The sequence below is a fragment of the Piliocolobus tephrosceles genome, chromosome 4 (genome assembly GCF_002776525.5).
Source record: "Piliocolobus tephrosceles isolate RC106 chromosome 4, ASM277652v3, whole genome shotgun sequence".
NCBI classification, from domain to species: domain Eukaryota; kingdom Metazoa; phylum Chordata; class Mammalia; order Primates; family Cercopithecidae; genus Piliocolobus; species Piliocolobus tephrosceles.
Window position 1 is genome coordinate 22,226,794 of NC_045437.1, and position 13,633 is coordinate 22,240,426.

The window sequence follows — 13,633 nt, forward strand, 5'->3', positions numbered from 1 at the left end:
GTGTTAGGGCAGAAAATAGGTTATTTACAAAAATCATTTAGAGTAAAATCACATTTTTTTTTCAATATATCAGATTAATTGTATCTTCATGATCATTTGATGCTATAAGTTTATTCATACCGGGAAAATTGTCACATTAAAAATTCTCAAAATAATTTTGGCACAGGTCAAATCTTCTCATTTTGCTAAGTCCCTGAGCTCTTTGAAGAGGCTGACCTCATGCACTGACCTTTTCCCCAGCCACCCTGGTCCCCTCTCTCCAGAATGCCTTGCTACATGCTCTGTCCTCAAAGCTACTTTTATCCCTGCCCAGATTAACTGTAGGTGAACATTTAATGATATCACCTTTTTAGCCAATGATGCTCTGCAGAAACCATGCAGCTTCTCTGACAAGTAGACTTAGAGTCCCTGCCCCAAATAGGACCTCATACCATTTTCCCTATGCTTACTGACAAAGAAGAGGATCCAGATGAGGGTACATTTTGTGTATGATTCATATTATTCATAAAATTGCCTGTAATGGTCAATCTTTTAACATCTCCAAAGCTCATGTCTCAGAAGATCATCCAAACATTGGATGGCAAAGAGGTCAATGTCAATGTCAAGCTTATTGGCAAATAAGTGGTGCTTGCACAGCATCCAGTACAAGTCACCAGCTCCGAAAATGCACACCGAGTGATTGTGGTCCCCATCGCAGTGGGTAGGGAGCACCTTTGGAAACATCACCCTCCAAGTACTGCCACTTGACAAACCTGGCAACTGCATGCATGTCAGACAAGTCATACTTATGGTTTGTGGAGAGTGAACCGGGGACTTCAGGAATACTCTGGATGGTATCTCAGAGATGCTCATCAGGGCTGTGTGTGTCTTGTGCCTGCCCCATAAACTTTTGGATTTTTTTCATTCTGTAGTACATACCCCACATCCTCCCTGCTGACCACAAAATAGGCACACCCTGAACAAAGAAGTGTTTCAAGTGGAGGAAGCATTTTAACTTTCCCTGTGTTCGTCAGTTTTCCAAAAACCTCATACTGCTTTTTCCACCTTTCTCCTTTATTGAATGGCATCCTCTCCATTTCAAGGTTGTTTTCTCCCATTAACAACTTGATCTTCCTGACAATTTCTAGGTTCGATTTCATGGGAAAATCCATACCACAAAGTTATACCAAGTATTTCCAGCCTGCAGGCATTGCTTAGTGGTCCTTCATGCAGTTGAGGTCAGCCTGAACCTGGCTCCATGATGCATAAACCACAGTCTCCAATCAGCTCACCACGAAGACTTTACTGAAACAGAATGCAATGCCCATCACTCCAGCTAAAAAGGGATCCTCTGATTTTTTGTCCACGTGAATGCAAAAGAAATTCTGAGGCATATAGACGGCCCTCAGTAGCCTGTAAAGCATTTCAATCTTGTGATGAACTGCTATAGAATATGCTGTTTGAAATTCCACCTCTTGTTTACAAAGGAGTTCTATGGTATATTGATATATTTGTGTCTCTTGATGAAATAAGTATGGTCACTGGTTATGTTTATATAGTTGGCACGTGTTCACTGAGGGTACTTTAAAAAAAATTTACTGTTAGCATCTCAAACTTTACCTTTTGGAGTTCATCTACATCGCCCTGTAAAACTTTGGTGCAATTAATATCACTACTAGGATTCTCTCCAACAAGCTCCAAGTGTCTGACACAAATTCGGGCTTTGACGAATCCTTAAAAAAAAGGGGGGGGGGGATAAGAAAAAAACCTCCTCTGAAGCAACTTCCTTAGCATTTCAAACAATAATCAGGGACTTTCCTTTGTGAAAGGCAGTCTTCTATCCTCCAATCACCAATGATTTTCCCTCCATTGTGGCCTCTGTTTGCATTTATCAGAAGTGCAAAGGTATATTGAAATGAAGAACAGCACATTTAGAAGTAAGGAAAGCCTGAATCATTTAGTAGTGATTCCAGGTGACATCCTGCACCCACTCCAAGTACCTCTCATGCTCTCAGGTGGCTTAAATGTACCAGGCATCGTCCAATAATGATATGTTCTATGAGGCTTTAAAAAGCGCGCACAAAGGAGCAGTTGGATTCATTTGGGGGTCCCCAATTCCTGAGTGATAAAGCACTCTGCTGTTGTTTAGCAGATGCTTGATGGAGGGGGTCCTGATGGAGTGGGCAAAGCCACACCAGGCCACTCCTTGTCTCCCTTTTTTTTCTTTACTTTTGTTTCAGTAGGTTTTTGGAGAACAGGTGGTGTTTGTTTATGTGGATAAATTCTTTAATGAGGATTTCTGAGATTTCGGTCCACCCATCACTGGAGCAGTGTACACTGCACCCCATGTGTAGTCTTTTATCTCTCACCTCCCTTCCCGCACTTCCCATCCCAATGGTCCCCAAAGACCATTGTTTCATTCTTATGCTTTTGCATCCTCATAGCTTAGCTCCCAGTTATAAGTTAAAACATTATCATATCTGGTTTGCCATTCCTCAGCTACTTCACTTAGAATAATGATTTCCAATTTCATCCACGTTGCTGCAAATGCCATTATTTCATTCCTTTTTATGGCTGAGTAGTATTCCCTGGTGTGTGTGTGTGTGTGCGCGCGCGCGCATGTATCACGCTTTCTTTATCCACTTATTGATTGATGGGCATTTGGGCTGGTTTCATATTTTTGCAATTGCAAATTGTATGGCTATAAACATGTGTATGCAAGTGTCTTCTCCATATAATGCCTTCTTTTCCTCTGGGTATATACCCAGTAATGGGATTGCTGGATCAAATGGTAGATCTCCTTTTAGCTTTTTAAGGAATCTTCATACTACTTTCCATAGTGATTGTACTAGTTTACATTCCCACCAGCAGTGTAAAAGTGTTCCCTTTTCACCACATCCGTAACAACATCTATTTTTTTGATTTTTTCATTACAGCTATTCTTGCAGAAATAAGGTGGTATTGCATTGTGGTTTTTATTTACAATTCCCTGATCATTAGTGATTTTGAGCATTTTTTCATATGTTTGTTGGCCATTTGTATATCTTCATTTGACAATTGTCTATTCATGTCCTTAGCACACTTTTTGATAGGATTATTTGTTTTACCCTTCCTGATTTGTTTGAGTTCCTTGTAGATTCTCAACATTAGTCCTTTGCCAGATACATAGTTTGCCCAAGTTGATCATGTGATTTTTGTTTTGAATTCTGTTTATGTAGTGTATCACATTGATTGTCTCACCTATGTTAAACCATCCCTGCATCCCTGGTATGAAAACCACTTGCTCGTGGTGGATTTTCTTGATAATATGTTTGATTCAGTTAGCTAATATTTTGTTGAGGATTTTTACATCTATATTCATCAGGGATATTGATCTGTAGGTGTAGGTTTTTTTTTTTTTTTTTTTTGAGATGGAGTCTTGCTCTGTCACCCAGGCTGGAGTGCAGTGGTGCAATCTTGGCTCACTGCAACCTCCGCCTCCCGGGTTCAAGCAATTCTCCCGCCCCAGCCTCCTGAGTAGCTGGGATTATAGACATTCATCATCATGCCTGGCTAATATTTTTTCTGTTTTTGTAGAAACAGGGTTTCACCATGTTGTCCAAGCTGGTCTCAAACTCCTGACCTCAGGTGATCCGCCCGCCTCAGCCTCCCAAAGTGCTAGGATTACAGGCATGAGCTGCCCCATCTGGCTGTTTGTTTTGTTGTTGTTATGTCCTTTCTTGGTTTTGGTATTAGGATGACACTAGCTTCACAGGATGATTTAGGGAGGATTCCCTCTTTCTCTATCTTTGGAATAGGTTCAGTAGAATTGGTACTAATTCTTTGAATTTCTGAGATAACTCAGCTGTGAATCCATCTGGTCCTGGACTTTTCTTTCTTGGCAATTTTTTTTACTACCATTTCAATCTTGCTGCTGGTTATTGGTCTCTTCAGAGTTTCTATTTCTTCCTGGTTTAATCTAGGAAGGTTGTATATTTCTAGGAATTTATCCATCTCCACTAAGTTTTCTAGTTTATGTGCCTAACAGTGTTCATAGTAACCTTGAAGATCTTTTGTATTTCTGTGGTATGCATTGTAATAGCTGCTGTTTCATTTTTAATCGAGCTTATTTGGATCTTCTCTCTTCTTTTCTTGGTTAATCTCATTAATGTTCTATCAATTTTGTGTATCTTTTCAAAAAACCAGCTTTTTGTTTCATTCATCTTTTGTATTTTTGTTTGTTTGTTTCAGTTTCATTTAGTTCTTCTCTGATCTTTGTTATTTCTTTTCTTCTGCTGGGTTTGGGCTTGGCTTGTTCTTGTTTCTCTCGTACCTTGAAGTGTGACCTTAGACTATTTGTGTTCTTTCAGACTTTTTGATATAGGCATTTAAGGCTATGAACTTTCCTCTTAGCAACACTCTTGCTGTATCCCAGAGATTTTAATAGGTTGGGTTACTATTATCATTCAGTTCAAATAATTTTTAATTAATTTTCATCTTGATTTCATTGTTGACGTGATAATCACTCAGGAGCAGATTATTGAATTTCATGTATTTACATGGTTTCAAGGATTCCTTTTGTAGTTGATTTGCAATTTTATTCCACTGTGGTCTGAGAGAGTATTTGATATAATTTCAATTTTCTTAAATTTATTGAGACTTGTTTTATGGCCTATTGATATGGTTTGGTGGTTTCCCCATCCAAATCTCATCTTAAATTCCCATGTGTTAAGGGAGGAATCTGGTGAGAGGTAATTGAATCATGGGGTAGGTCTTTCCCATGCTGTTCTTGTGATAGTGAATAAGTCTCATGAGATCTGATGGTTTTATAAAGGGGAGTTTCTCTGCACAACTTCTCTTTGTCTGCTGCCATCCATGTAAGATGTGACTTGCTTCTTGCTTTCTGCCATGACTGTGAGGCTTCCCCAGCCATGTGAAACTGTAAGTCCATTAAACCTCCTTCTTTTATAAATTGCCTAGTCTCAGTTATGTCTTTATCAGCAGCATGAAAATGGACTAATACAGTAAATCAATACCAGTAGAGTGGGGCACTGCTGAAAAGATATCCAAAAACATGGAAACAACTTTGGAGCTGGGTAACAGGCAGAGGATGGAACCATTTAGAGGGCTCAGAAGAAGATAGGAAAATGTGGAAAAGTTTGGAACTTGCTAGAGACTTGTTGAATGGTTTTGCCCAAAATGTTAATAGTCCTATGAACAATAAAGTCTAGGCTGAGGTGGTCTCAGATGGAAATGAGGAAGTTGTTGGAAACTGGAGCAAATGTGGCTCTTGCTATGTTTTAGCCAAGACTGGCGGCATTTTGCTCATGGCCTAGAGATTTGTGGGACTTTGAACTTGAGAGAGATGATTTAGGATATCAGGTGGAATAAATTTCTAAGCAGCAAAGCAATCAAGAGGTGACTTGGGTGCTGTTAAAGGCATTTGATTTTATCAAATAATCAGACTTTATAAAACTTTAGAAAATTTGCAGTCGGACAATGCAATAGTAAAAGAAATCCCATTTCCTGGAGAGAAATTTAAGCCTGCTGCAGAAATTTGCATAAGTCACAAGGAGCCGAATATGAATCCCCAAGACAATGGGGAAAATGTCTCCAGAACATGTCAGAGGTCTTCACCACAGCCCCTCCCATCACAGGCCTGAAGGCCTAGGAGGAATAAGTGGTTTTGTGGGCCAGGCCCAGGGTCCCTGTGCTGTGTGTAGCCTACAGACTAGATGTCGTGAGTCCCAACAGCTCCAGCCATGACTGAAAGGGGCCAATTAGAGCTCAGGTTGTGGCTTCAGAGAGTGCAAGCCTCAAGCCTTGGCAGCTTTGGGAACCTCTGCCAAGATTTCAGAGGATGTATGGAAATGTCTGAATGCCCAGGCAGAAGTTTGCTGCAGGGGTTTCCATACATCCTCTTAAATCTAGGCAGACATTCCCAAAGCTCAATTCGTGACTTTTCTGCACTGGCAGGCTCAAAACCACATGGAAGCTGCCAAGGCTTGAGGCTTGCTAGGCCAATGCAGAAGGAAAATGTGGTGTCAGGGCCCCATACAGAGTCCCTACTGGGACACTGCCCAGTGGAACTGTGAGAAGAGGGCCACCATCCTTCAGACCCCAGAATAAAAGATCCACTGACAGCTCACACATGCACCTGGAAAAACTGCAGACACTCAATGCCAGCCTGTGAAGGTAGCCAGGCTCTTAATCTGATAGGTTTTCCTTCATATGTTACCTGATGCTTTTGCCTCACAGCTTTTAAGGTTCTTTGCTTTGCCTGACCACATTTTTTACTTTCCTTACCAAATCCTGATTTAAAAACAAAATTACAGCCTGAAGACATTTCTATGAAAAAATAGGGGCAAAGGAAGAGTTCTAACAAGAACTTTTATCTCCTGAACTCACCTATCTTTTGATGATAATCTTTCTGAGAACATTGTAACTCACAGTACGTTTTGTGAGAGTAAGGGCAGAGGTAGTCTATATGTGCAGATTAAAGATTAAAAAACAATATATTTGTCTACCCTCTGGCCCCAAATCAAATACCCTCATATGTCAGACTGTGGGAGAATCCTGTAAAATCCTCCCGTTGCTCCCAAAGAACACCATGCCCTCACCATCATTAGCTCAGTGTTGATGTTCTATATTATTTTATCCTGTATGTACATTTTCCTAAATTCATTATTTATAACCATATGAATTCACCTTAATATAGATGACATAATATTTCATGTATTTTTTTTGCCTCTCTTTTCATCACCTGCATGTTGCAATGTATCCACAGTGACATATGCAGCAATAATACATTTATGAATATGTCAAAATTAATTCATCCATTCTTATGTTAATGGTCATTTTGGTCATTTCTACTTTTTTTTCTCCTACTTAAAATAATGCTGTAAACTTTCTTGTATATGCTTCCTGGTGAATGTATGAGTAATTCTATTACTGGATAGCATGGGATCTATTACTTCAACTTTACCAAATAATCCTAAATTGTTCCCACAGGAGTGCATGTGAGCCTCCATTGCCCAACATCTTTAGTATTATTTGTCATAATCAATTTCTAAAATTTATATATTAGAGAGAAACATTGTCAAACCATGCCATGTTTTAATTTGCATTTCCTTAATTATCAATATCATTTCTTTACTATGTAACACATTAGACAAAAGAATTACTGAGCATATCTGTGAATCCTGTGTTCAAAAAAGCTACTGCAATTGCATCATTTTTTCATGAAAGATGGGATGGTCAAAATATCACCTGAATTTGTCAGACTAGAAGCAAAGAAGTTGGGGATTTGTACTCTTGAATGTGGTTATGGATTTTGGCCAGCACTATAGGGGGATTGATATAAACCCTCACGTGTTTCTGGCTCTCTATTCAGGCAATGAAGTTCCTGCTGCTAAAGGGTCATCTACCATAGGAGAGCAACAACTGGGCCAGCAGAGAGAAAAACGCACTTTGAAGCAAGCAGAGAGGTACACAGAAATAGTAACAGAAATTTCAGGGCACTCATCTACACAGAGTACCAACGGCATCCTCTCTAGGAGAATCTTGAGAGTTTGGTAAATGGAAAAGCGGTTCTTACCAAAGCGTTCAACTTAGAAGGATTTCTCTATAGCTATCTTTAAGGACTGTTCTATACCTAGTTGTCAGCAACGTGTTGAACAGTCACACCAATGAAGACATAGAAACTATGTATATCAGATATGAAGATAATTTCAAACTAGGAAAAATAACGAACACAAAATGGGTCAAATTAAGTTTTCAAATGCTGTTAATAGGGTGATTAGCAGACACCAAGAAGACAAATTTAAAATCTTTTATTTATATTTTAAAATTCACTTATTTACATACAGAAAGGAGAACCAATTTAGAAATTGATAGGTTTTTATTGACCACATGCCTAGGTAAGTTAACACCTATGGTGAATCTGCTAAAATAAGATAATGAAATAATATACTCCTTTAATGCAAGGGAACCATCTTAATCAATTTAGATATGTTCTGTTTGTAACACATTTAGAGGTTACTTGCCTTGGAATGCCGTGGCTTTTAAGAGATAATATAAAACAAACATCAGAGCAAAAAGGAACATGAGGATGAAGATGGGATTTCGGAAGGAGAATAAAAGTCACAGATCTGGGGGATATTTAATCCGGAATAGAGATTATTAAGAAAGTACACTCATCCATAGTTTCCTAAAGCTTTTTTTTTTTTTTTTTTTTTTTTTGAGATGGAGTCTTGCTCTGTCGCCCAGGCTGGAGTGCAGTGGCCGGATCTGAGCTCACTGCAAGCTCCGCCTCCCGGGTTCACGCCATTCTCCTGCCTCAACCTCCCGAGTAGCTGGGACTACAGACGCCCGCCACCGCACCCGGCTAATTATTTGTATTTTTAGTAGAGACGGGGTTTCACAGTGTTAGCCAGGATGGTCTCGATATCCTGACCTCGTGATCCGCCCGCCTCAGCCTCCCAAAGTGCTCCCAAAGTTACAGGCGAGAGCCACCACGCCCGGCAGTTTCCTAAAGCTTTTCACAGGCTTTCTTCTTAAAATGAAATAAATAAAGATAATATAGTATCTTCATTGTGAAATTTAACAAATATAGTAAATCAAACACCCTAGGTAACTAACTTATTATTCATGAAATAAAATACGATTAGCTCCTAAGAAAGAAAGAAATGTATCTCTTCTCAATCAGAATTGCCTCTTGCTGAATAAAGTGAATCTTAATATTTACTTTTTCCCCCTGGTTCTGCACTAATTTATACATCAAACTATTACCTGATTGTTTTTGATTGTTTATTTTTCGATTTTTTTAAAGGGGAATCATCTATATTGTTTGCAGAACTTATTTATTTATTTATTTATTTATTTATTTATTTATTTATTTATTATTTTTTGAGATGGAGTCTCCCTCTGTCGCCAGGCTGGAGTGCGGTGGCATGATGTCGGCTCACTATAACCTCTACCTCCTGGGTTCAAGGGATTCTCCTGCCTCAGCCTCCCAAGTAGCTGGGATTACAGGCATGCACCACCACACCCAGCTAATTTTTGTATTTTTAGTAGAGACGGGGTTTCACCATGTTGATCAGGCTGGTCTCAAACTCCTGACCTCAGGTAATCCACCCACCTTGGCCTCCTGAAGTGCTGGGATTACAGGCGTGAGCCACTGTAAGCTCCCGGCTGGAATTTATTTTTTTAAAATTCTGTGTGTGTGTGTGTGTATGTGTGTGTTTAAGAGTTTTATTTAGTGAAACTATAATTTATTCATTTGTATTGTTTGCCATTTAAAATATATACCACAATTTCACTACATATATTATTATGGATTAGCATTTTAGTTGTTTTGAATTTTTTGTATGTTACAAACAATGCTGTAATTGATATTTCTGTAAATATGCACATTGAATTATTTAGCATATATTTCTAGATATAGTAATGGCAGGTCATCTCACTTTGGTTTTCTGTTCTGGCTGTGGTATTTCTCTTAGCCCATTTCTTCCTTATGTTCTGATTACTTTTTGCCATTCCATCCTTTCTTTCTCTATAAGTTATAGGCTATTACTATCTTTTGAAATAGGTAACCTAAAAATAAAATACATATACTGAACTTATCATAGCTTACTGGTCGTCATCATTTTTACCCTTCTGACAGACATCACAAATTACTTTGAACTCTTTAACAAAATTTCTTTCACTCTTTTGCCTTGCAATATACTGTCATAATATTTATCTTTTTAAAAAAAAACTAAAAAAACTTGTAAGAAATTATGAATAAATTATTACTGTTTAATAAGCTAGCGTTCAATTCAGTTACATTTATCACTCACTTTCTTTAGACTTCTTAGATCTCTCTCCTATTCGGTATTTTACTTGCCTAAATTATTTTCAAAAATTAGAATCATCTGGTAGAGTATGCTTCTGTTATTATTTTTTTCTGAAAGTAACATTGTTATTTTTGAAAGAGTTGACATGTATGGAATTCTACATTGGAGAATATTTTCTTCCAGCACTCTGTCTATTTAATTCCACTATATCTTCCATTGTTGCTGCTGGGATGTAAAAGATCATTGTAACCGCCACTTGCTTGAAGAAACTCTCTTTTCTTGCTACTTAAAAGATTTTCCTTTTGTCTTTGATTTTCTGCAGTTTCACAATGATTTCTTTAGGCATAGAGCTCCTTTTTTTATCTATACTGTTTGAGATTTGTGGAGCTTCATAAATCTATGTATCTGTATCTTTAAACATTTCAGGACAATTCTTAGTGATAGTATATTAAACACTGCCTGTGCTTTATTCTTCCCTCTTCTAATCTTCAGCGAGAAAATCCCCTCCCTCCTCAAATCACATGTTATATATTCTCATTCTAATCTCTACATCTCTTAACTTTGTCAACATTCAATGTTTTTGTTTCTCTGTGCTCAATTTTGATACTTTTTTCTGAAGTATCTTTCAGTTTACCAACTGTCTTGTCAACCAGGAATAACCAGCTCTTAAACCTGTCCAGTGACATTTTTACTCATTTTTTTTTTCAAAGTTTGATTTTGTTGTTTGCAGAACTACTTTTTTACTTTTTTACAGCTTTATGTTTTCTAGGTCATTCTTTCAAAATTGCCTTCAGAATTATTTATTTTAAAACTTGAAGTATCATTAAAAAGTCAGGAAACAACAGGTGCTGGAGAGGATGTGGAGAAATAGGAACACTTTTACACTGTTGGTGGGATTGTAAACTAGTTCAACCATTATGGAAAACAGTATGGCGATTCCTCAAGGATCTAGAACTAGATGTACCATATGACCCAGCCATCCCATTACTGGGTATATACCCATGCTATAAAGACACATGCACATGTATGTTCATTGCGGCACTATTCACAATAGCAAAGACTTGGAATCAACCCAAATGTCCATCAGTGACAGACTGGATTAAGAAAATGTGGCACATATACACCATGGAATACTATGCAGTCATAAAAAAGGATGAGTTTGGGTCCTTTGTGGGGACATGGATGCAGCTGGAAACCGTCATTCTCAGTAAACTATCCCAAGAACAGAAAACCAAACACCGCATGTTCTCACTCATAGGTGGGAACTGAGAAATGAGAACACTTGGACTCTGGAAGGGGAATATCACACACCGGGGCCTATTATGGGGAGGGGGGAGGGGGAGGGATTGCATTGGGAGTTATACCTGATGTAAATGATGAGTTGATGGGTGCTGATGAGTTGATGGGTGCAGCACACCAACATGGCACAAGTATACATATGTAACAAACCTGCACGTTATGCACATGTACCCTAGAACTTAAAGTATAATAATAAAAATAAAATAAAATAAAATAACTTGAAGTAAAATATTTGTGCAAAAGAGATATAGGGATTTAGAAAAAAATAATTGAAAATCAAGTGATATCCTATAATTACATAAAGATGAATAAATAAACATGTTGAAGCTTGCTCTGCTGAATTTTTCTCATTTTCTCCTTCACACCAGTTTTCAGAATTTTTAATCTTGATATGAAATCTATTTTTGACTGTATCAATGGGGTTATAGATTCACCGAATTCCACTGTGTTTTTCCATTTTGAGGCTCTGGAAGGAGCTAACAGAATGCAATGGTTTGAAGTGGAAGCATAATCCCCAAAGCAACAGAGTTTAGAGATGGACTTTTTTTTTTTTTTTTTTTTTTTTGAGAAGACAGCGTTTTGCTCTTCTTGCTCAGGCTGGAGTGCAACAGTGCAGTCTCGGCTCACTGCAACCTCTGCCTCCTGGGTTCAATTGATTCTCCCATCTTAGCCTTCCAAGTAGCTGAGATTATACCACGCCTGGCTAATTTTTGTATTTTTAATAGAGACGGGGTTTCACCATGTTGGCCAGGTTGGTCTCGAACTTCTGACCTCAGGCAATCTGCCTGTCTTGGCCTCTCAAAGTGCTGGGATTACAGTCGTGAGCCACTGTGCCCGGCGTAGAAGTGGACTTTTAAAAGGTAATTAGATTGTGAGGGCTTTGTTCTCATGAATGGATTAATGCTGTTATTGCAGGAGTGGGTTAGTTATACGGGAGTATGATGGGGTACTCACTTGCCCTTTCACTTTCCACCATGGGAAGGTACAGACAGAAGGTTCTCACTAGATCCAGTCACCTCGACCTTGGCCTTCCCAGCCTTAAACACCGTAAGAAAAAACCTCTGTTCTTTATAATTACCCAGTCCCTGACATTCTTTTATAGCAGCACAAAATGGACTAATACAGAAGACGAGAGTGAGAATAAACTATTCACATTCCTGGGTCTTTCATTTAATTTCATCAAGGGCTAGCTGTGTCACTTAGACAAAGAAAGGCCAACCCTCCTGTTCAACAGCCTCTGCTACAGCTATAGTGTCTAGGATATGCTGGCAGCTAAATTCTTTGCCTCATTAGACCAAGTGGTGATAGCAGCTCCCTTACTGCAAGTCACTAAACACTGCACTAGTATGTGTTGGTTGACCTTACCTCTACACGTACCTTTATAACAACTAACAACTCTCCCTTTATTAAACTTACCAATTATCTGTTTCTCTTTACTAACCATTTTCTGCTGAGACCTAGATTAATATGGATGTGGAATGGCACATTACTTTTCTATCAGTGAACATTCAATAGGTATATACTAAAACATTTTATAGCTAACTTTTTTGTGGATATATATATGGCATACATATATAAATCCACATATATATAGTGTGTTACATATATAATAGAGATTTATATATATATTCATCCACCAAATATATCTATATTTTATATATATATCTCCACACATATATGTGTCTATATGCCTACCAAATATATCCATATTATATATATTCACACATATATATGTGTGTATACAATTTTACTATATGCAATAAATACACACATGTATATGTATATATGTGTGTGTATACATAATATTTTACTCAAGGACCATTTATTCTATAAGGTTAAATTATAAATATACATAATTATAATAAGTTGCCAAACTAATGTACAGAAATGGAATAGACAGGAAATTGTAATACTTAAAACACAACGTTAAAAATTAACAAATCTAAATCACATGTTAAATATCATGTTAAAGAATAGGAGGAATAATGTAAACTTGAAATTTTAGGCCATGTAGACTAGTAAATTTGAAGTCATATTATGTTAAACATGAATGGAAGAGACAAAGATATATTTCTTAATTAATTTTCATATGCTATTTGTAGATTTAGTAAAATTTACCATTGAAGCGACTGAGCAATATGACCTGCAAGGGTAGAACATAAATGAGGCAGATCTGGGCCTGAGGTACTAGTTTGGGATTAATTTGTACAGGTCAACATTTGAAGTTGTGACATGAGTAATATCCATACAATAAACTGTTAAGAGAATTTCCACAAATACATATTTTTGGGAAAAAAAACATTATTTATGAGCAGCAGAAACACATATCCAGTCAATAAAATAGATAAAAAGAAATGTAAGGGGTTTAATTAGGTAAGAATGATGCTATCAGCTTACTGCCAAATCTACTAATCTGCTGGTACCTACGCTCTCTGTCTCCTCTCCTGTCACAGTGTGTTAACTGCTCCTGCTCCCACCCAAACGCAGTCTTTTATATTCTGGACCACATTCCTTTTTACTGCCCTGAATAAGCCCTGCCC

At 37.8% G+C, this 13,633-nt stretch overlaps 1 pseudogene; it reads right to left on the reverse strand.

Annotated features, from left to right (window-relative positions):
• Positions 1 to 531: 531 nt before the first annotated feature.
• LOC111546719 lies at positions 532 to 2,016 on the reverse strand (annotated as a pseudogene).
• Between the last annotated feature and the right edge of the window lie 11,617 nt (positions 2,017 to 13,633).